General features: G+C 39.5%; 1 protein-coding gene and 1 long non-coding RNA gene across 10 annotated transcripts in view; one reads left to right on the forward strand and one right to left on the reverse strand.

Annotated features, from left to right (window-relative positions):
- The window catches only part of Thsd7b (thrombospondin type 1 domain containing 7B), an 898,652-nt gene that overhangs the window by 419,518 nt on the left and 454,938 nt on the right, over positions 1–24,196 (forward strand). The window lies entirely within an intron of this gene.
- On the reverse strand, positions 839–14,774 carry LOC120096244 (uncharacterized). Of its 8 annotated transcripts, none has more exons than XR_005492436.2 (6): positions 14,473–14,757; positions 14,126–14,298; positions 8,871–9,323; positions 6,465–6,573; positions 5,366–5,419; positions 839–2,746 (listed from the first exon to the last, which is right to left on the reverse strand). It is a non-coding gene; the product is annotated as an uncharacterized LOC120096244 (long non-coding RNA). The 8 variants fall into 8 exon arrangements; XR_005492439.2 differs by having other exon boundaries at positions 839–4,585; XR_005492438.2 differs by having other exon boundaries at positions 6,460–6,573.

Here is a 24,196-nt window from a genome sequence, read left to right on the forward strand (position 1 = left end):
GCTATGGTGAGGTAAATGTGGATCAGTCCACTGTTCCATTAGATGCAGGGTGGTCAATACTTCCTCTGCTCCATGTTTTATCAAATATTCTTACATGAAAGGAGAAATAACTATTTGTATACTTCAACCAGGCATGTTTCTTCAGAGATAACGTGACACAGATTCTGTGGATACTTACGGAAAGGGAATGATTGGCCTGGTCAAGTAGCACATATCAGGAGTAGCAAAGGTCACATATTGACAAGAACATCGAGTTAGAATTCTGAGTTGTCACATAAGATCCTTTATATACAAGGCTTCTTATTTTCATCTCTGCACTAGACCTTTCCAATGTCAGTAGTTACATTACGTGTGAAGAACAATTTTCCTACCTTTAGAATGGCTTTGCTTTCCATCTCAATGAAATTTTTTTTCCTTTTGTAAGATTTCATTTTATTCTGTGATGTAGACTAGCAGGTTTTATGTACTGGTTCTCCAACAGGTTCCCAAGAGAGAGATGGCCAGGATTTGAGAAGATGAAGAAGTTTTTGTTACCAGGGGTGGGCGCATGGGTGATGGGGATGGGGCGTGTCTCCCATGCTAATGGCTCATGCAAGCAAGCTTATTAAAAATTACAGAATCTCATATACAGTTTTTGGAAATGAAATGGGATAAAAAATAGGCAGAAAGCTAATCCAGTAATGTCTCACAAAAGGGGCACAGAATACCTCAAGGTGTCAGAGACAGCAGCCTTGAACTCCTAACTCCAGTCTCTTGAGGGTGAAAATCCAAGTTCCCAGGAGCCCAAACAATGACTCCTGGAATCCCTGGCCCCAGTTCCCAAATGGAACTCGCCACGTTGGGCCCTTGTCAAGGACACACAAATTGGGTTCTTTTGTCCTTTCCTTGAAGCCTCTGAGAAAGCCCTGGGTCAGCCTGCCTCTCAACATTTTTTATTGTATGGTTGTGGCAGGGAGGTTGTTCACATAAGTACAGTACTCCCACAGGCCAGAAGATGGCAGTGGATTCCCTGAGCTAGAGTTAGAAGTGGTTTGGAGCCCCCTGCCTAACTACATACATTCTTTAACCACTGTGCCATCCGATCTGTAAGGCCACTGGAGCGCATCCTTGTAGGTGGTCTTGTCTACTCTTTAATCCCCACACAAGTGGATGCCCTCTAAGTAGTGACACCAAGAATGGTGGGACCTCTTCCAGGGTGGCTTTGTTTAGTGAAACCTTCCAGGATATTCTTTCTTTGAGTTGGATTAAGATGGTTTAATATTTTTAAATCTATGCTTAGACTTAGAAGCTTTGTTTGTTTGTTTTATTTTTCTATTTCAAGGAATGTTTTATGGCTTGCCTGTGAGGCTGCTGTTAAATCCCAGAGACACTTTTACCATTTGTGCTTCATGGGGATTCTTAATAGGACCTCTCGTTAGCCAAGTCTTTCATTTCATTTCATTTCATCAAGCCCCTTCGATCATGCCACATCTTCTGTTCCTCAGGTGAAGCCTTAGCATTCCCTTTGTATACCTTTTTCTGTATCTTAGAAGACTGTCTACACTTCATTTCAGCACAAGATTTATTTCACTGGACATTAGGAGGTAAGAGAGGGGACTAATTCATCAGACATGTCTTTACCATGAGTTGATTCCTGTGGTGAAGACACATATTAAAGCGATGTATTCAAACTAGAACCCCTGCTGAGATCTGGAAGATCTGAAACAAATTTCAAGTATGAATTTTCTAAAACATTTGAGTCATGTTAACTTGCTTTGATATAAGTCTGAAGTTTATTAAGATGTGTATTTTAGGAGGATAATGATAATTGGATTTTTTTAAAGAAAGGCTCCTGTTTCTCTTTTAAATAGAAAAGCAAAGCATCCACCTTTATATCAGGATGCAATTCCTAAATTATATTGCATCACTTAAAGCGGTCAATGAGAGGGTAGAATGGCTGTGTATTTTAGGTAGACAATAAGAGTCCAGACAAATGAGATTTTGAACTAATGAGACTTGATGAATCCTAGCATAAGCTGTAGACTCTACCTCAGGTAGAACCTTCACCTTTACTAACCATGTTCTTGAACATGTAAATGTGAAACACACAGTGACACACATGTGCCTTGTTACTTGAGGAATTTCTGTGGCCACATGAGCCTTTCTAGAACATTCATATTCCTGGAAAGGAACCTTCAGGAAATGGTTGGGATCAGCTTGCAGTTGAAATGTCACATCATCTAACTTCCACTAAGATGAGACCTTGTGGAAACCATCTATCTCTTCACATGTTTGTTGACCCTCTTCCTGTTCCAGCTTCTGTTCCCCACTCTTACTCACTGCCCAGAAAACATTTTTGGAGCTTTATATACTGTATCTCCGTATTGAATCTCAAAGACAACTGTGCTTGCAAAGATTTAGTGGACCTATTCCTGAAGAGGACAGAAGATTCAGATCAATCACACTGCTGTGGTGAGCACGGCATTTAAAGAGGCACTGGCCAAAGAAGAAATCACAGCCCATTTAATACTTCCAAAAATTTAATTTGTCAATCATTAATAACCTAAGAACTTTTAGGTACTGCTTTGGTTCTCCCTTTGAAAACAACAACAAAGTTGTATCACATTCCATTTGTTTTGCAGCTGGGACATCTGGGTAATTCATGTCCTGTCTTGAGTCTTGCTTTTCACCAATTGTCATGTAACTTTGGATGGCAGATTATTCATATTTTCATTTTGTAGAAGACTCAAGAGTGTTTTGGCTGGTCCTACATAATATTGACAGAAACAGATCCAGTTTTGTTTTGTTTTTCCTTAATAAAGCTTACAAAAAATTATAAAAACAGATGATTAGATGAAGAAAACAGAAGTTTAGATGAGGTTGAAGTAGGAAAATCTACTGTTCATATATACTTACTTCTCTAGAGGCTTTCCAGGAGAGCCCAAAGTTTCTCCAGTGCATATTTTCCCTTAAATGTTCCCCTAAATGTTCATTTCAAGGAACAGTTAATCAGGTTTAATATTGCCTAACAGGGGAGCATATGGCCTTAGTGATAGTTTGTCTTGCAAAGGATTGTGATTGACTCCTCTATCAGTGGTGAGTAGAGTAAGAGAGACTGACAAGGGCAAATGATCAGAAGCATCCAGGAGAGCATGACTACCTTGGAAAGACATTTCTACTCAGAGTATATCTAGAGAGCTATAGTAGACTCAAAGATGAATAGAGAAGCCACTATCTTCAAAGAGGTTCAAGTCTAACTGAAAACACATGGTATCTTTGTGTATGTAAATCTGTCTGTATATGTGTATATAGATAAACTTTATATGGCAAATAGGAGCATAAGGGCATGATAATGGTGAACAGTAATAGGGCATACAGGCAGTAATCTTGAGATATTTAGGGGAGAGACCTACACTGTTGCTCGGAGGTAGTGAGAAGTCTGCAGGGTCATGTGGTTCTTGAATGAATCTTGGCAATTTGTTAAGGGTTTATGGGTAGAGGTAAAATGATTGTCTCTTCATAATCTCCAGAAAACAACCCGAATCAAATAGGGAGAAAGTCCAGAAACTCTCATTTTACAAAAAAATTAATGTGTTTCTTCTTTCTTTCTTCCTTTCTCTCTTTCTTTCTTTCTTCCCTTCTTTCTTTCTTTCTTTCTTTCTTTCTTTCTTTCTTTCTTTCTTTCTTTCTTTTTAATAAATCTGGACTTTTTGGATAAAGAGTCTATAGTCACAGATCTTATAATGGGATGATGATTGAACTCACTAAACATGGTGGGTATGGTTTTAACTCTACCCTTCACCCTGCCAACTTGAAACATATGGGGCAAGGCTAAAGTAAATGGCTACATTCAGCAGTCATCCACTGTATACTAAAATTGGGTCTGGAATACTGGAATCATTTTACTCTTCCCTTTTCCTCTAGATCAATAGTTAACAAGTTAGTGTAAATAATGTAAACACATACCTTAGCTGCTACCACAGAATTTATGTGATTCAGGGGACGGAACCAAGGAATTTCAGTTCCTAATAAATTCTTCGATAATGAAGACAGAGTTGATCCAGGGACTACCAATTGAGAGACACGGTTCTGAGCCAGCTGGGGCTGGTGGGCTGCCTGGTCATGTCAGACTGTAACAGCAGTGGGTCAGAACTGTGCAAGACATTGGCTTACACGGAGAAGCAACAGTAGTATTGACTGATTGTAATCTGTTGTCTCTTGTTTCCTGCTGGGCAAGTTATTTGTGAAATCCATGAAATATGTTACTCTCTCTCTCTGAAGATGGCAGTGAGTAAATATTCCACTTCTTTTATTGTTACCTAGATGGATTACTAAAAGACTAAATGGTGGAAAGCAATAGTGTCCCCTGCAAAAAACAAAAGACACATAATATGTGAGATGAGTCATTCCATTTCAGAGGACAGCTCTCATTTTCAGCAAGATATCTTTCTCAGACCCCCAACCGGTAGTCATTTGGTAGCAGCGTTCTAACCAGGAGAAGGGTGGGAATGACAAATACATTGTATTAAATTTTGAAACGAACCTGGCACCGCAGTTGAAAGTGCCAATAAGATCAGACTGTGCCATTCACGCAGCAGGAATCAGACTGCAAAGGAGATTAAATTTGAGAGTTCCTATAGCCAAGTTCCTCATTCCCTTCTATTTTAGATGTTTTGCAGCGAAATTAAAGATGAAACTCTAATACTGTTTGTCAATGAAGGAATCCGAAAGAGAAAATAGAGGCTCATTCTAATCACCGTCTGAGTTGGACAGGAAGGTGGGGAATAGATGTAAACTGGTGAATCAATTTAAATGCTAAAGAGAGAAGCGCTGCAATGCCGGTTTAAATACAGTCACTGTGTGCTGTCTCCCGATAAACAGGCACTGTGCTCTGAATTATCCTGTTACATCCTAGACATTGCGGGAAGGCGTCCGTCCTGTTCCTCCATTATTGATGCACCTAAATAAATTATTGTGTGCCATCACTATTCTCCCTACATTTCCCAATCAAACTAAGTATACACTGAATTTTCAAGGTTTTCACAGTTTAGAAAGAGTGTGGGTGGAATAAATTCCTTTATGTGTGTGCCTGCCTCTCACAGAACTGCCTCCTTTCTCTGTCTCTTCCAAAATTCTTATTGGGTGGTTGACTGTGGCCGTGCATTCCGTATGATCCAAAAAAGCAAAGTGAACCATAGATTGCACTAAGACTTCCAAGTGTGGTTCTTAGGATAAAACCCTGAGAGATGCCTACTCTTCCTGTTACTTTAGATTTCTCTTTGACTATGCCCTAAATTGCTGTATGTTACTAGAATATTAATAGGAGACCCTTATTGTGTTAGCCACAGGGTTAAAATTTGGTTTGCTCACTAAGAATTGTACTTACTGTGGTATTTCATAACACATGTTCGTAGCTCTTGATACGGAATCTCCAGTTTCCCTTATATAGAGACAGAAAGAGTGAAGAATATGAATGAAAGTGTAAATTTAGTGCGCTAGGCTTAGCAAGAATGTGTCTATTTAAGTATGGTAAGTACAATGAAATAAATCTCTCAGAGGCCCATGTATGCCATTAAAAATCAAGTGGAAAATGTTTTAAATATTCTGAGGAATAAGTCCTCTTAGTTAATAAACTAAAAGGGACTATAATAATCTTCTTTATCAGGATATATTCTGAGACTCAGTGAGTACCTGAAACTCAGCATACAACCAGACTCGTGATATTCAGATATTATGATATGTGTGTGTGTGTGTGTGTGTGTGTGTGTGTAAAGTTTAACTTCTAAATTAAGCACAATAAGAAAGTAACAAAATCCGTAGGCATGGTAAGGGAGTATCAGGATACTACATGAAGGTTACATGAACATAAACTTTTGACCCTCTGACAACTGGCTGGTCCCTGAGAAGGTTATAAACGACTAATAAGAAGGTAGCATATGGATCATCAATATGTTTAACAAAATGAAGGCTGATAATCTGGCCTTGATGAAGCAAGGTGTGTCTTAGGCTTTTTATTGTTATGATGATACTGTTTAACCATAGAAACTCTTATAAAGAAAAACATTTACTTGGGGCTGGTTTAGTCCATTATCATCATGGCTAGACACATGTTGGCATGCAAACAGATATCATGCTGGAGAAGGAGCTCGGAGTTTTACGTTAGAATAGACAGGCAAGAAGAAGTCAAGAGTGAGCCACAGAACCTAAGCTTTAACATCTGAGACCTCAGAGCCCATCCCCTAGTGACACACTTCTTCCAATAAGGCCACACCTACTCCAATGGGACACACTTCCTAATAGTGCCACTCCCTAAGGGTCAAGCATTCAAACATGAGTCATTGGGACCCAAATCTATTCAAACCATCACAGGGTGGATAGAAATATTTTGTTTACTTCTGAAATTTTACATTTAATATTTTTTGACCAGACTTTACCTAAAATAACTAAGAATGTAGTAAAAAAAAAACTTAAGACATGTACTTCACCAATGTATTTAGCTGATTGATGTATCAGACGATAATGCGCAATCCTTTGAGCTCTGCCATTTAGTCGATACATATCGAGGGGCCTTATAGACTCACAGAAAACTATCACCTATGGGAAGATGTCAAAGATGTTTATTTAGGCTACAAAGCCAAATGAAATCTATACATAGTTGAAGGTGAATTTTAAGGATTTGCTTTTACAACAACGATAATTTTCTCATCCCATGTAATCACCTCAGACTGAGCACCTCTGAACTCAGGTCTCTTACATATCCTCTCTGCTGCTTATATCTGCAGCCACCTACCTGTATGCCACAATCATGCTCTTTCCATGCCTATAACACTTTTCCTCCTGCAGGTCCACCATAGCACTTTCTCACTGGCTTGGAATCTCAGGTAAAGTTAACACAGTCATCACTCATTGTAGACTATAGCACAGCCAATTATGGTAATCCTGGTGTAGCTACAGGCAACCTGTAGGGTTTAATCTTGAGTTTACAGGACTTGAGAAGGGGACCTTGACCAAGGAAACCAGTTGTATAGATTGTAATCCAACCTATAACTTAGGTGTCATGACTTCATAACAAAAGGGTGACCTACTGTGTGCAGCAGAGCAGAGACTGACAGAATATCTGGGTCCTACAAGTCACTGCTGACATCTCTAGACAACCGTATAATGCTGGCAACTATTCAAGACAATAAATACATGTGTCCTTTTACAGCCAATGTTGATCAGAATTTGTGTTACCTGTTCAAAGTCTTAATTGATAGAGTGCCTGACTTCCATGTTCTCACAACATTATATGATTTTGTTATCAACACCATTACCACATTAGATTGAAATTACTCCTCACTTGCCTGCTTCTCCTATTTGACTCTTAGCTTATCAAGGATAGAAATCTTGATTCTTTTATTGCTTTATTCCTGATGTGGTGCCAGAGTGTCTTGTATATTAAGAATCTCAACAAATGTTTGCTGAGCTTAGGAAAGTTATTTAAATTCAGTCACACAATAGCCTAGTGTGGTTCTATTATTCACATTCCAGTTTTGCATTGCAGAAATTTTGATACCCTAAAATCACACAACTAATGCTATCTAACACCAGAAATTTGACTTCTAATGCTAAACACACACTGGTTTGACTTTATCAGTGACAGAGAATGTGCTGATGTCCTACAGACCCAGGCAATAGCTCTCATTAATTGAGGTGGTTTGGGGCTTTGTTTTGTTAAGTCAAATGTGACCTGAGAGTCGCTCTCAATGCAGTGAGATGGGCGCTTATGCTAAGTCACTGCGCCGAGCTCATGAAACTTATTTCTAATCACTCTGTAGGTTTAGCACATATCTTATTTTTTCTATATGGGCTAAAAGCAAGAAAGAGTGAGATAGGGCGGGGGGGGGGCAGTACAAACACACAGCCCACACACATTTCCTTCCATCATAGAGGGAATTCAAGTTAGAGATACACTATTTAGTTATCTGGTTTTCCCTGGCAACTGTAATTCTAATCTTGATCACATCCAGACAGCTAAGCAATTTAGAATTTCTTCAGCATGCTGGGTTGGGAGTAGAAGGGACAGATTTGCTGGAAAAGGAGATATGAGAAAACGCAAAGCAGAGATATGAAGCAGCTGTTAAAAATACAGGCAGTTTTTCAGTCCATCGCTGTGAAGGTATTCTGAGAGGGAGGTCATGATCAAATTGCTAATACTACCATATTATGAAATCTGAGGGAGTTTGCTGAAATGAAAGCAGGGTTCTTCTGCACAATGCATTAGCTTACCAAATTATATTGAAGTAATGATTTATTTAGAGTGTAAGCTGATTTCTCTGAAATATTCCCAAAATAAACTGGCAAAAATTGAAACACATTGGATCTTGACTTAATCTGAGAAGACATATTCTCTTTGGGGAGTACAAGCAGGTGAGTGGTAGCCTAGTGTGATCTTGGAATCATCTGCACATAAGCTGGATTCTACTCTCAGCCTTATTGCAATGGGACTCTATTCTGGTTTGGAGCATAGCTCTGTTGGCTATCTACTGCTGCTTTGCAGAATGCACTTCTGCATTCTCTCAACTGACACACATCAGAATGGATTAGTAACCCTAGAGCTCCCCGATACATTGCCAGAGTGCCTGTATCACTTGGTAAGAACAAGGATACACAGTTCAGTCATTTCTAACATGAATAGCACTGTCCAGACATGTTTCCAAGTTACAAAGAAAGGTTTTTTGTTTAATTAGCCATTAATTTTGTTTAATACTTAATGGTAGTGTTTAATAATTTATAAAATTAAGATCAGAAAAATACGTAGTCTATTTGTAATGCACTGTAATTAAAAGCTAAAATAAAACTATGCTGTAAGTTAGAAACTTGTATATCAGCTAAGGAGAAAATTTGCTTACCTAGTAGGGCTAGTCAGCATTTTGACTAATAAATAAGATTCATTCTTCATAAGGTGACGGAGGGCATGCGAAGAAACAGTCGAAAAAGCAGATAATAGCTTTTTCTTTTGAAGACTAGGAAAACATTTGCATGCTCTCTGCATGTGCATGTCTGGGATTTGTGTGTATGTGGTGTGTGCATGTGTGTGTGTGTGTGTGTGTGAGAGAGAGAGAGAGAGAGAGAGAGAGAGAGAGAGAGACAGAGACAGAGACAGAGACAGAGAGAGAAGGAGAGAGAGACAGAGACAGAGGGAGAGGGGGAGAGAGAGGAAGAAAGAGGGAGAGAGAGGGAGTAGATTGTGTATATTTATGAGTGTGTGTGGGTGAGGGAGAGGGGGGGATGGACCATCTGCTGTAGGAACTTGTTAAGAAGCCCAGTCACAGATTCATGTCCAATGAATATTTATCATAAGCCTGGAGAAGAAAAAACAACATTAGTCCAGTTATTCTAAAATGTTTCCTCAGATTAAAGAGACTAGAGAATATGATGTGCTCACAGTACAAAATGTCAATAACCTGCTAAATTTTTAAAACAGAAGTGTTTTTTATTTTAAAAAGATTTATATTTAATTTTACTTAATTTGTATGAGTGTTTTGCCTGCATTTTACTTATGTATCACTTGTATACCTTTGTGGATCCCTGGAACTGGTTTTATGGATGGTTGTGAGCCAACACATGGGTGCTGGGAATCGAACCTGGATCCTCTGCGAGGGCAACAAGTGCTCTGAACCCCTGGGCCATCTCTCCTGCCCCTTAACAGAAGTGTTTGTCACCATTGTGTCTTTTCCTGGGGGAGATTTGAACAAATGTCTATTCAACAAAGATAAGGACTAACCAAAAAGACCAACCAATGATTCCATTCAAGTCAGCCTTTGGGCGCTAAGCCAGCTCCATCACTGAAAAGACCAGCATGCAGAGAAGCTGCAAACTGAGAGGCTTCTTCATGACCAATGGGTAGCCCTGCTAGTCTCTCTTCCTTCAGCACTGTTAACCTTAGGGAGGAGATTTATGAATCCTGTGTCTTTCTAGTCTTGCTGAAACTTAACGGTTCTATTTATTTCCTGGGTCCTTAATAAATCTCCCAGAAGTCTATGCTTTAATTCAGAAAAAAGAAAATGCAGCATGGTTTAAATTAGCCACTTCTACTGTGTGAGATAATGGGTCTTCCTACTAAACTCCATGTCAATTCCTCAAAAGGTAAGAGGGATACCACTTAGAATTATATTTATCAACCTTCTGTTTGAGATCCTTAGGGGAAACACTGGTCAATCATAAGTCAAGCACACCTGCCTGTCTCTTGACCATCTAGCCAGTGTGTATGGAACACATTCTGAAATAATGTCCTGTTGTCTAATCTGTCTTATTTTATATCTCCTGTTTAAAATGTTATGTTCCTCTGTAGTGCCTGAATTTCATCTTGCTATTCAGGAAAGATACAGAAAATACAACCTTTATAACATCCTCTAATTTCAGTAGTTGGTAAGCATGGGCTTCTCGGCCAGTTAGAGATCTCTTTAGAGCCTTAGTTTTCTAGTATGAACAGGAATGAGGCAGAGCCCCCATTATGCATTTGATATAGATATTAAACCTGTGCCAATTTCTGTTACATGACAACACTTGAGAAATACGTTGACTGTTCTTCCTCTTATTATAGGTATTATCATTTATTTCACATAAACTATCTCCTTAGATATGATATAGACTGAACATGGTAAGAGGTAGAGGATTCAGAAAAACTGTTAGTTTCTCAAAGTCTTTTAAGTCCAGACTCATGGTTATAAAGACTCTAACTTTTCTTTTTTTTTTATCTATGTTTTACTTTTTTTGCAAATTTGAAGACTTGAAGAATATCTGATAAGTTCTCTTGCTTCTTTCACCTACTTCCTCAAAGGGGACATCTCACATGTGTACAGCTTAATTAAGCTCAGTCAGAAATTAAGATTGGTATAGCATACCTTCTTCTGAGGGACAAATAAAAAGGATACAGAGATTTTTAAAAGATTTAGGTTATTATAATAACTCTGTTAACTCCAGATTGGCATTCAAAAGCATTGCTCACCTGCTGACTGTGAAAGGGATGAAGCTTTGAACTAGAAGGTGTAAACAAACTTACCCTTAGGCTTAGACAATGTACCTGGAAACTGCTATAATATTTTTTAACCAATTAAAGAAAATCTCTTGCTAAAAGTAGTATTTTCTATAAGTCCTGTCAGATCCCTGTGGAAGTAGGGAGAAAATTCAGTGGCCTAAGCCTCTAATAATGATCTGAGACAAGAAGATTTGTGACTGGCCATAATTATGCCCATGTCCAAGCAGGGGATGTGAGTGTTGATGGATGCAGGCTTTCATGTGCAGCAGAAAAGACCATCTGTGGAAAATCGATGTCTCACTTGTGAAAAACGACTCATGGTCTTTCTAACATTTTACCTTGGGTTGATTTCATTTTCAGAGTTCGAATATGTTTATGATACACAAGAAGGATGAACACAGCCACATTCTCTGAGAGCTTTGATGAAAGAGAATGGAACCTCGCATTTATATCCTAATGTACACTTTCCAAACCCTTCTCTCTCACTTTCCTGACTTCATTTCCTTACAGCAGCCTCGCTGTTTGTCAGAGAGGATGGCTTTATTGCTTTGAATGCTGTAAGCCTCAAGTCAGAGTGCTGACAGGGACAGGGTCTGGTAAAGGACTGACTCCCGTTGCCAATGTTACTTTGCGCTATTTGTTGCATCTCATGGAGGTTGTGGATCTGTGATCTTACACCGAAGAACATAGGAGGGTACAAAAGGCAGTGTTGTGTGGATTCCTTCACAGGAACCACATCTCTCTCTCTGGAGGCAGAGAATTCCTTACAACCTAATCCCTTCCTTACGGCACAACTTCTTGGTTATCATAGGTGAACTTCAGTGAAGTCACTATCAAAGCCCATTAGTGACTCACAACCTGGGAGACCAAAGACCAGTGTAATTGCTTGATTTGCCCAAGACTGTCTGTACTTGGCTACTTTGGAAGGTGCTTATTCCTTAAATGCTTTGGGGAAGAGAAGGCAGGCCACAGCCATAGGATGTGTTGACAGTTACAGATGAGGTGGGCCTGATTTTAGACTTGCTGGGAGTCTGATGGCTCTGTGGAAAATGTTTATTCTACTTCCCCCCAGCAAGGTTATTGGAACAAGGTCTTTTTGTTGTTTTGTTTGGTTTTTAATTCTCTGTTAAGTTTTACATAGAGTCCCAAGGAACATATTAATTTTTGTTTGTTTGTTTTCTTTTTTGATCTTGCTTGGTTTTGTTTGTTTTGGCTTCTGATTCTCTTCTCTCACTGACTTAAGTATTGCAAAAAGTGGAATGCAGACTACATGGTGTATACAGATAGTATATAATGCATTACAGTATACATACAGTATATAATAAAGAGTAAGAGTGACATTTAATCGGGTGCTTTAGCTATCTCTTCAACATGGGCACCGAAAATGGCTTGGCACATGCCTAACAGAAATGAGCAGATTTTTGTACAACAAAATTGAAGTGTGTGTTTGTGTGTGGGTGTACGTGTGCATGTGTGGGCTTGTGTTCAAAATCAGTAGGAACTTTTGAGCCTCAGGGCTGGATGTGAAGGTTTCTGTCCATTGCCTTGTCAAGTTTCTCTGTTTAAACAAGAAGGGGGCTCTATAGGATTGAATTAAAGGTTATGGGCCCATGACATCTTTTTTGTTCTCATTCTTCAATGACATTTGAAGATGTTCTATTGTTTGTGACAATACAGGCCATTTTTAGACCTTTAGCATTAAGTAGCTATGAACTTCACAGGCTTTCTGTGAGAGCACTAGCAGCCTCGGCTTCTCAAGGTCTGAGATGAGCAGTGTGCATGTGTAGAAACTACAGCATGACTGAGCGTCAGGAAGGAAAGAGTTGTCAATTCTCAATGAGTTTTGTATGCTCTGCATGATAACCGGCCCAGACAAATAGACACATAGACCACATAGACTATAGTTTACATATATCTCAAGAGCAACACACTTTCTTGGGATTTAGAGGCTGGGGGTGATTTGAATTCTAAATTACTTCCTTTTGTATGAATTTATATCTTGTACTGGTGTTATGAATCTTGAGAAACTATAACACATATATACATGATGGGTTGTATAGGTAGATGCCTTCTGAGCCTTTTGGTTATGAAATATTAAACACCAATGACTTCTGAACATAATTTTGGAGGCTTGAAAAACAGTGGAGTAATTGCAAGCCCTACCTTCACCTTTAACAAAGCAGAAGAATCCTGATCAAGGGAATCATGATTTTGGTGAAAGGATGATGTTGTTTTTAGATAATTCTTTTTGTTGGTCAATATTCCTCTAGTTGCATGGTTCTGTATACAGTTCAATATTTTCAGGTCAATTAAAGAATTTTAACTACATTTAATTTTCTTTTCTATGTTTCTATTGCTTATAAACCCTCCTAGCAATGCATTCATTCTTATTTGGGGACTATAATACTAAATTTAAAAAAAAAGATTTCTTTTTTTTTGTTATAGGAAATTCCTCAGAAAAAGAATGCCAGCTAAGCATGCTCTAAGAATAGATATTGTTTGTTCTTTATTCCTAACATTTAGTGCAAGGCATCTGACATCTTGTAGGTGTTCAGTATTTGTTTTAGGAGAGCCCTGCCTAGATTTTATTGTCAATTTGACAACACCTTGAGTTACCTGGGGAAAGGGAACCTCAAACAAAGAACTACCTTTAACAGCTTGTCATTTGGACATGTCTATGAGGAGTCTCTTGATTATTGATTAAGGTAGGAGGTAACCAGCTTACTGTGGGCAGCACCATACCAGGTAGGCCTGGTTAGTGTGCAAAAGCTAGGAAAGCGATCCAGTGCACTATCCAGTAAGCAGGGATCCTTCAGAGTTTCTGCTTGAGTTCTTGCACTAACTTCCCAAAGTGATGGACAATGACCTAGGAGTGTAAGCTTGCTGCGCCCAACCTCGACCAGCAAGGAAGACACGACCAGAGGAGATCTTCTTCAAGCAGTTTTACTCAGGAACCTTGATACAATCTTCTGACCCGGGGGAGCACCCACACCACACTTAAATAGCTAGCGCTGGCCAATCCTAGCAAGCCACGTGGGTCATGCAGATAGGCTGTCACTATGCGGAAGCTACCAGGCCAGGCAGGCATAGCCAAATAAGGACTTGTTTACTACAAGGAACGCTCACCGTTGGGAGGGTGGAAGGCAGAAACCAGCGCCATCTTTGAGGCGCAGCACGTTGCAGCTCCCTACATAAGCTGAAGTAAATCTTTTCCTCACCTAAGTTTCTGTTGCTTATGGTGTTTGTCACAACTGGTGAAAGGAAACTAGATCAAAGAACTAAAGGGATACTGGAGTTCCCTAAAGGCAGAAAAGGAATAATCATATTATTTCTGAGCTAAATGACTCAGCATGGACTTAGGTCTCACCACACTGAGATTTAAGAGTTTTGCTGCCCGTCCCCCAAAATAAAGCAGTGTCAAAGCTGAGTTGAGTCAGTTCACACGCTGTCTAGTGCCCTTCCTACCGGCTTACCACCAAATCAGTGCTGCCGTTCACACGGCACTAGCACCTTTCAGGTTCTTGCTTTGATGAGCTGGAGCACCGTGTGTAGATTTTTCACGGAGAAATCTGCTGCCCTGTGCACTTGACTGTTTTGCAGATCATATTCCACGGGACATTAGTTCTACTCCTTGGTAATGAATATTCTAGAAAGTAGATTTTCTGGTGTAATGAATAGGAAGGACTGAATACCTTCTCTCTTACTGAGACCTATGATATATATGAGGAGCTGACACTGGAGAAGAAGCCTCTTTTAATTGTGCGATCTTGAGAATGACGATCATTGCGTGTGTACTGCGCATTTGTGACGTACACACCCTGAGACTTTGTAGAAGAGTGTTTCTAAATAGGACATTTTTGGCATTATTGCTATCTACTGTACAGGTTTAGACAAGTGAGAATAATCTGTTTGCTATGTTCTGAAGGTCCTAAGGGAGACTAAGAAGTATCTTGTATGTCTGGGACATGCTTCGTAATAGTTAATATCTACTCTCTTATTGCTGGTTTTAATGCTTTTGTGTTCAGATGACTTGCAGAACTGAAGCAGATTGCTTGACTTTGGACAGCACCGGATACAGCATCAGCACTGTAACATCTGCTCCCAGCTGTCTCTGAGGAGGGCTGAGAGAGTGAGATTTCCACAGTGATGAGGAGGTTGCTAGGCCCTCTTCCAGCCAGGCAGCTTGCCCTCTTTCCAAAGCCATTGACTTTGATAACACCGGGCAAATGTATTCTCAGGTGTCTGGGCATTTAGTTTTCTGGTCACACGGCCCTTCTGGGCATTTAATATGTTAGAACAACAGCATTAGTCTGGATGCTGTACAGGAATCCTCAGGAGTTACTTAAACACATATATCCACCATTTCAATTCCAAGAAAAAGTAATTGGCCATTCGCAGAGTCAGCTAAACACATTTCTGACAACTGCCATGTTCTTAGAGCTTTGATGAGGAGTGTGCCTTTTCCCTCATGCGGAGAGTTGATGGGGCACGCCCTTGTCAGCTGTCACCCCTGCTTAGAGAGCTGCTCGCTGACAGACTGGCTGCTGTTCACCGTCAGCAGGCTGCTGTGTGTCTCCTCTAGCAGACCATTTATCAGGGAACTAAGCCAGCAGAATTTCACAGCTATCCTGTTACAAGTAGGTACAATTTCATAGTGACCCTACGACTGACCGGTGTCTCCCAAGCTGAACCAACTTCGGCAGTCTGTGCGTACTCTTCTTAAAGATGCCGCTGCCCAGGTGGGATTTCCCTCATGAAGACCTCCTGCCCTGTCCTTTAGGTCTGCAGAGGTGCTGATGGTAAACCTTGCAGGTGGCGTTGTCTTCCTGGGCAAGACAAGCTCTATAAAATCACAAATATTGCTTTCCTTGATCACCAAGTGCCTAATCAACAGAGGACCTCAGTGTCCTTTAATACAGTGTCCTAGTGGCAGGAGTTAGGAGTAAATTTACCTTTATCCTTTTTATATTCATTTGGTACTATAAGGTACTACTCTTCCTTTTAAAATATATTAACATAATTTATATATTGTATATTATATACATGTAAATTGTATGTAATGTAATAGTAAATATATTGTAGATATAATTTTATTTTCCAAAGTTTTTGCAAATTATATAATTGTTCATTTATACATCCGTGACTCTTACAATTGAGATAAATGGGTCATGAACAGGAATAAGCAGCTGTGAAACAGCCTGGTTGCAGAGTAGTGGACCTGGGGCTTGCCCAGCCTGCTGATGGTAATATTCTTAGGTATTTGGATGTAATATGCGGTTAGTTACTCAAGGCTCCTAGAACCTAAGCTCCTCTTGACCCTGGGCCTTTATTCAGTGCTGACCCACATGGTTGTTGCAGGCTGTATGTCAAGACATTTCAATCTTTCCTGTTCAGCTACTCCACTTTTCCTAAGACATTTTACATGACCCCAATTATATAGGTATGGAAAATAAGCACGTGAATTGCATTTACAGAAAATAAACCATACATTATTATTAAGAAATAAACCATAATTATCATGGCATTGTCCTCCTGGGCAAGGCAAGCTATATAAAATCTTAAATGTATTTCTAAATAATTCTGCAGTATACACATAACTGTTTTATTTAAAAGACAAAACAAATTTGGATACTAAAAAGATGGATGGAAAGAGTTGCATAAAGATAAAATTTTGGCTAAAGTTTTAGACTGTAGTATGTAGAACATTTCAACAATTTTCAAACTTAATATTTTAATTCTACAACTGTCAATGCTGAGACTGTCATGTTTCATAAGTACATAGAACAAATGGTAAATTTATGTTTATTTATTAGAGTCATTTCAACTAGTACAGAAATTGCTCAAAATTTTTCCTAATCCCAGACCAAAGTGCATTTAATATATATTTTACTGAATCTTAAGTCAACATCTGACAACTTTTTTAAATTAAAGCAATTCTAATACATTGCAATCCAAAGATACACTGACTTGATACCTATACCCTGGGAAATCATAGAAAACCATTAGGTCAGCCTTTCCCCTATATTAACCATTGCATTTCTACAAAAGAAGAAATGTGTGTGCATGTCACCTGCCCAGGAGTATAAATAAAACCCACTACCATTCAGAGCATACAATAGTCTCCTGCCTGAGCCAGGGGTTCCAGGCAGCTTTTGTCAGCCCTGTATGCCATGTCAGCCCACACAGTGCGAAGTATATACGTTATGTACTCAGAACCAAGGCTACAGGGGAACCTCACCACACAACCTAAGCAAGCATCTCCTTAAGATTAAACACTTTGACAATACACATTTCATTTTGAATTAATTTCTGCCTGTTGAGTGTTCATTAACCTTTCACCTTTGCCAAGTTTTGCATGACTCATGCATTCAGTTATGTGACCATGCATAGAGTGGTGGCTGAGTGCTATAGTCCTTTTGCTGTCCCCTTTCCTTCTTTCTGTCACTTCTCACATTACAGGAGTCTTCTCGCTCAGGAAGCTGTCTCTGGCATTCCCTTCTAAATGGCACACCAAATGCTTCCCGACTGCAGCCCACACAGAATCAGGCAGCGCTCCAAGTCTGCTGCCGAGCAACGTGGTGTATAATTGTGAAGGTCTTTGTTCTGAACCTTTTGTTCATCATTTATACTTTCCATACATTATTGTCTAATATCATCATCCATCAGAGGGCAACTGCATTCAAAGTTTATTTAAGAAATCACCTCTGGACATTGGAGATCACTTCAGTCAGTTTTGTTTATTACAAATAATGCAGAGATGGGAATTCTAGCAACTGAAGAATATGGAAAAATTGGGAGAGAGACTGCTGATACACCCTTGTACACTTTGAGGGATTATAAACCATCCACTGACACCAAGGTTGGGCATTGGACCATAAAGTGAACCAAACTGTAAAAGCAGAGAAAGCCCCAGGGAGTGATATCACCTGAGTTTAATCAGAGGTATAGAACAGATTCGAAACCATATGCATAATATATGTAATTTATATGTATGTGATTTATTGAACAGAATCAGATGTGTTGTGGGCCACAGCAAGGTGTGTTAACTAGACTCTGAGAATTTCACAGTACTGGAGTGAGCATGCTGTGTGGGGAAGTGCTAGAAACCATGAGGAGTCCATGGGTAAATTGAAAAATGATGCTAATGCTGATCGAGTCGGAATATTTTTAGCAGAGTAGTTGGGATCAGGACACTCTCTGGAATGAAATGCAGTTCCAAATGTGGGTATATTATGTTTATTGGAGAAGTGATAAAATATCTAGACAAAATTCTAATCATAAAGAATTGTGAAAGCGAAGCTTGGAGTCGGGAAAGCAGCCAGCATCTTCCAAAATCCTTCCAAAGAAGTTGGGTTTTCAAATTTTCATGTGAGTCACAAATCTTATTTACATACCATGTTTCTATTTCTCACTTTGGCAATATATTCAGAATATTTGTTTAAAAGTCAATAAATCTCAATTCAATAAATACATAAGAGATACTTTGCCTTAAAGAGGACACCAGGAAGTGCCTGCTTATCTTCGTTGTCGGGAAGTCTAGAACTGAAGACAAAAGGGCAGAAAATAACAACTGTTTGTCAGTTAAGATATATGATTTCACATGGAAATTATGCATTTGATCTTGATGTGTTCTTCAATATTCTAGAAGTGTATGTATGGTGTGTGTGTGTATGTGTGTGTATGTGTGTGTGTATATAGTGTATGTATGGTGTGTGTGCACTCGTATGTAAATACACATGTGTTTTCAGAATATATTCTGAGTCTAGGAATATTGAGATACTTCAGTATGGGTTGGAAAATACAGTGTATTTTCCTTAGTATTTTGAAGTCGCATTCCTGTGGATTCAGGTAGAAAAGACAGTAGGAGAGACAGAGAGAAGAAAGTGGGACGGAAGAGAGATTAGGAATTCAGAACCCACAATGTATGTGGATAAGCTTGGTGACTGTATGGTAACTCACTTTAAATGTGTCATTACTGCAATTTATTTTTTGTGTGTTATCTGAATATGTCTGTATGAAGACCAAAAGTCAATAGTGGACATCATTCTCTTGTTGGGTTTTTAGGGCTCACCTACTTACCTGGGCTGGCTCAAGTACAGGAAGTCCAGCCACCTCTACCTCTCCAAGACTAGGGAAATAAGGTGTGTATGTGCCACCACACCTAGCTTTAGGTGCTGGGACCAAACTCAGTTCTTCAAGTTTATGTAGCAAGTATCTTACAGACTGTGCCATTGCTACAAACCTTAAGGTCATTTTTTTAGGAAGCTGTGACACTGCAAATAGAAGCAGAAAACCAACAACAAAACAATAAAAACTTAAAAAAAATCACATATAGCTGAGGATGGCATTTTCTGGCATCAATAGGAGGAGAAACCCTTGGTCTTGTGAAGGCTTGTTGTTTTCGCAGTGTAGGGAAATGTCAGGGTGATGAGGTAGGTAGATGGGAGTGGGAGCATCTTCATAGAAGCAGGGGGAGGGGGAATGGGAAAGAAGGGAAAGAGGATAACATCTAAAATACAAATAGCCAATAAAAATGTTTTACAAAAAAATAACCTAATAAAAACAGGAAAAAATTATCATCCTGAGTGAGGTAACCCAATCACAAAAGAACATACAACATGGTATGCACTCACTGACAAGTGGATATTAATCCAAAAGCTTAGAATACCCAAGATACAATTTACAGACCATATGAAGCTCAAGAAGAAGGAAGACCAAAGTGTGGATGCTTTAGTTCTTAGAAGGGGGAACAAAATATTCACAGGAGGGATTATGGAGGCAAAGTGTAGAGCAGAGACTGAAGGAAAGGCCATCCAGAGACTTTCCTACCTGGGGACCCATCCCATATACAGTCACCAAACTGTATCAGTGAGAGGAGAGGACCTTGGTCCTGTGAAGACTCGATGCCCCAGAGTAGGCGTATGCCAGGGTAGGGAGGTGAGAGGGAGTAGATATGTGGGTAGTAAAGCACCCTCATAGATGCAAAGGGAGGGGGGATGGGATGGGGGTTTACAGAGAAGAAATCGGGAAAGGGAAAAATAATTAAAAAATTTAAATAAAAAGAAATATAAATAAGAGAATATCTAATAAAGAAATAGCACACTGCTATAATGAAATGTGAGGATCAAGAATGGCTCCAGATGATTTTGAAGGTGCTCTCCCACCTTGCTGACACTCAGTGACAAACATGTCGCCTGACTTTCTATAAACAGAATACATTTTTCAGGACACGGTTGCTATGCCATTGCAAAGACTGATAGTCACATAACATATTTTAAAGGCCAGAAGCCACAAGGATAAAGGATACATTTAGTAGTAATGACCCATACGTCTTAGAGCACTGGTCTCTCCTTAGACTTACAGGGGAGTCACTGAAATGATGACATCATCCTAAGTTTCTCCCCCTAAGGTTTCACTCCTTCACCCTGCAGCTCTTTGTCACTGGATGAGAATATTAACAGTCAGTCATACATCTTCTTGCCCGGACATTGGGTTAAGTCACACCTCACAGCACACCACGCAGCACTGTCTTCTGCCTACACAGATCCGATAGGTGTGTGAGCCAAAGCAGCACAGTCCACCTAAACTTGGTGGTTCAACCAAAGCAGAAACAATGCCCAAACTAGGAGAGTCAGCAACAAAGCTACATAGAATCCATAACCTACCAGCGTAACTACACGATAGCAAAGAGTCAGCCTCTACTCGCATTTGGCAGAATGCAGAGCAAGCCCAGTGAGGTCTCTGACATGTCCGGTGCTGGGCTGGCTAGGGCACAGCAAAGGATTGTGATGTGGGAGAGAACAGAGAGCTATCAGCATACCTGTCACTGGACAAAAGCCACCACGACCAAGCAAAGTATCACTGTGTGTGTGAACATTGGCACTGCTACAAGCATTATCTCCATCTTCAAATACTCCTTGCAGTAAAGAGACCGAGGCCTTCCTATCGGATCTGTGTAGGCAGAAGACAGTGCTGCATGGAGCAAAGCAATCATGTTAATATTTTTATTTGCATTATAATACATTTCTTGTGAATATTTTATTTGCTTTATAAATTAATGTGCACAGAGCTTTGACTTTTGTGATGTTGATGCTTCCTCTCAGAAAACAAGGTTTCTCCACAAGAGCTCAAGTCAACCCTTTGCATCTCTCAAGATTATTTCAATATTTTCCTGATACGAGCTTTGTGCATTTATTAAACACAATTTTAAATATTTTATTCTTTTGTTGGTGTTGCAAATGGTGGTTTTCTTCTTTGTAGCCCTAATTAATTTTTGTATATGTAAATAAGCTCTATTGGTTTCTTATGTTAATATTACAACTTGCCGCTCTGTTGTATTCTGTTACAATGAGTCCTTTCTTCCACTGACTCTGTTGAACAATCATCTCATCGCCATAAAAGTTTCATTTCTATTCAATGAATGAGTTTCTCTTGTCTAAATGCATCACAAATGCGTGGCTGAGGCTAGACTTCAACAACAGAAACAGTGGAAAGCCTACACACTCATGGAAATGGAACAACTCTCTACCGAGTAATCTCTGGGTCAGGGAAGAAATAAAGAAAGAAATTAAAGACTTTCTGGAATTCAGTGAAAATGAAGGTAAGTATACCTTATGTTTATGGACGCCATGAATGCATTGCTAAGAAGAAATTTCACAGCACCAAGTGCCTCCAGAAAGAAAGTAGAAAGTTCTCATATCAGCAATTTAAAGGTCCACCTGAAAGCTCTAAAAAAAAGAAGCAAGCACACCATAGAGGAGTAGAAGACGGGAAATAATCAAACTCAGGGCTGAAATCCATCAGTTAGAAACAAGGAGAAAAGTTCAAAGAATCATTGAAACCAAAAGCTGGATCTTTGAGAAAAATCAACAAGATAGACCTAAACGCTTAGCCAAACTAACCAAGGGACAGAGAGACAGCATCCAAATCAGCAATGAAAAGGGGAACATACCAGCTGACATTGAGGAAGCTCAAATCATTAGCTCCTATTTCAAAAGCCTGTACAAAATTGGAAAATCTTATTTAAATGGATGATTTTTCTAGACAGATACCATTTTCCAAAACTAGATAGAGATCAGGTAAACTATTTAAACAGCCTCATTAATATCTTTTAGCAGTTCTTGCTTAACTGTGTTCTACTTCTCCTGGTCTCAGTTGTACTTAAGTCTACTGCAGTCTAAGAATATTAAAAGGAAAATCCAGGACTGTTTTGCTTATCAGATATACTGTGGAGGTTTCATGGAACCTGCGTTCCATCACCTTTTATTTTACTTACTACATGTCCCAAAATGCTGTGTTGCCAATTACAATATGCCACATAATTCCAGTAAATTGCCTGAATGAAACCTTGAAAGTGTTCAAACTAATAAGAATAGAAAAATGTTGTATATTGTATTTGCTAAGCTTTAGGGTAAGATGTTGTTTTTGGTGTAATAAGGGGAAGCATCTATATTTAGATATTTCCACGCCTATTTAAACATGTCCTCATGGTATTTTAAATAGTCATTATTGTTATCACATTATTATTATCACATTGTTACTTTTATAAACATTTTACTTTTGTTGTTGTTTTTATTGGATAGTTTATGTATTTACATTTCAAATGTTATCCTGGTTCCTGGTTTCCCCCCCTTTCCCATGTCCTCTAGATGATTTTCTTTCCTACATTTTATAAAACATGCAGCTAATATAATCTAGAATGTTTATACCACCTTGTCAAACACGTGAGAAAACAGTTCTCAGGATACAATTTGTTAGTGCAGAAAGAACCTTAGCCAGAAACACACACACACACACACACACACACACACACACACACACACACCAACTTCAAAGACAATGAGAGAAAAAGAAAAGAGGCTCAAAAATGATTATGCCCAGAAGTTAAGATCCATAAAGTAGGTTTAGATTCTCTTAGACTTAGGGTTTTTAAAGATGGAAAGAAATAAAAGAGCATTTACATGGAAAAAGTGATTCAATTCATAATGATCTGTTATTTTTTTCCTTTTTTATTGGATATTTTATGTATTTACTTTTCAAATGTTATCCCCTTTCCAGGTTTCCCCTCCAGAAAGCCCCATCCCATCCCCCTTCCTCTGCTTTTATGAGGATACTCCCCCTCCCTCCCACACTAGCATTATCCTGCACTGAGTTATCAAGCCTTCACAGGACTAATGGGCTCTTCTATTGCTGTTATACAATGTCATTCTCTGCTACATACGCAGCTGTAGTCATGAGCCCCCCCCCCACACACACACAATGTGTACTCTCTGGTTGGTGGTTTAGTCCCTGGGAGCTCTGGGGCTTCTGGTTGTTTGATATTGTCCTTCTTCCTATGAGGTTGTGAACCCCTTCAGCTCCTTCGGTCTGTTCTCTAACTCCTCCATTGGGGTCCCTGTGCTCGGTCCAATGGTTAGCTGCAAGCATCCGCATCTGTATCTATAAGGATCTGCAAGAACAGAGATACTGGGGTGCTGAGTCATTTCTTCAGTCCACCCCCACCCCCAACATCGATTTTTCTTATTGGCATTTTGTTCTGTAAGCAGTCTGTGAAACACGATGGTCTCTGGCTTTTGAAGATTTGAAATAATGTGTCTGTAGATGTGGCACAGGGGGTAAAAGTACATGATCAGTCTCTCAATCTCTTCAGGAAATTTGATGTGCTTACATTTGCTCCTTCCAGGGCTGAAATGGTGAACAGCTTGTCCTTAGTAAAGCATCTGGTTCAACTGCAGCTTTCCATTGGTTTATGTAGACTTTTATTTTTTAAAAAAAATCCCTTTTAGTTGTGCTAGAATCCTCTCTCATTAGGGCAACTCCCTCTTCTCAGGTTTTGCTGATTTGCAAACCATAGATAGAGAGATGGCACAGCATGGAAGGGTACTCTAAACTCAAGGGTTAATGTTGGGAATACCTCGGTGGTGTGATGCTTTTCTGGAGTATGAAAGGCTCCAGATTAAGTGTCCAGTACCACAAGATAAAAAACATCAAGTGAACAGAAAGGATTTTGAAGGATCTGTGAAGTGGGTGGCTCAGAATAGTGACGCTCACTGCACAGGCCTTATGACCTGAGCTTTATCTCCTGATCCCATGGTGGAAGCAAGAACAGCCTCCCCATTGTTCTCCTCTGGCCTCTTCATACAGCCATGGCATGACCGTGCCACACACATAGATACACACCAACTTAAACATGCATAG

This window comes from Rattus norvegicus, chromosome 13 (assembly GCF_036323735.1).
Source record: "Rattus norvegicus strain BN/NHsdMcwi chromosome 13, GRCr8, whole genome shotgun sequence".
NCBI lineage: Eukaryota > Metazoa > Chordata > Mammalia > Rodentia > Muridae > Rattus > Rattus norvegicus.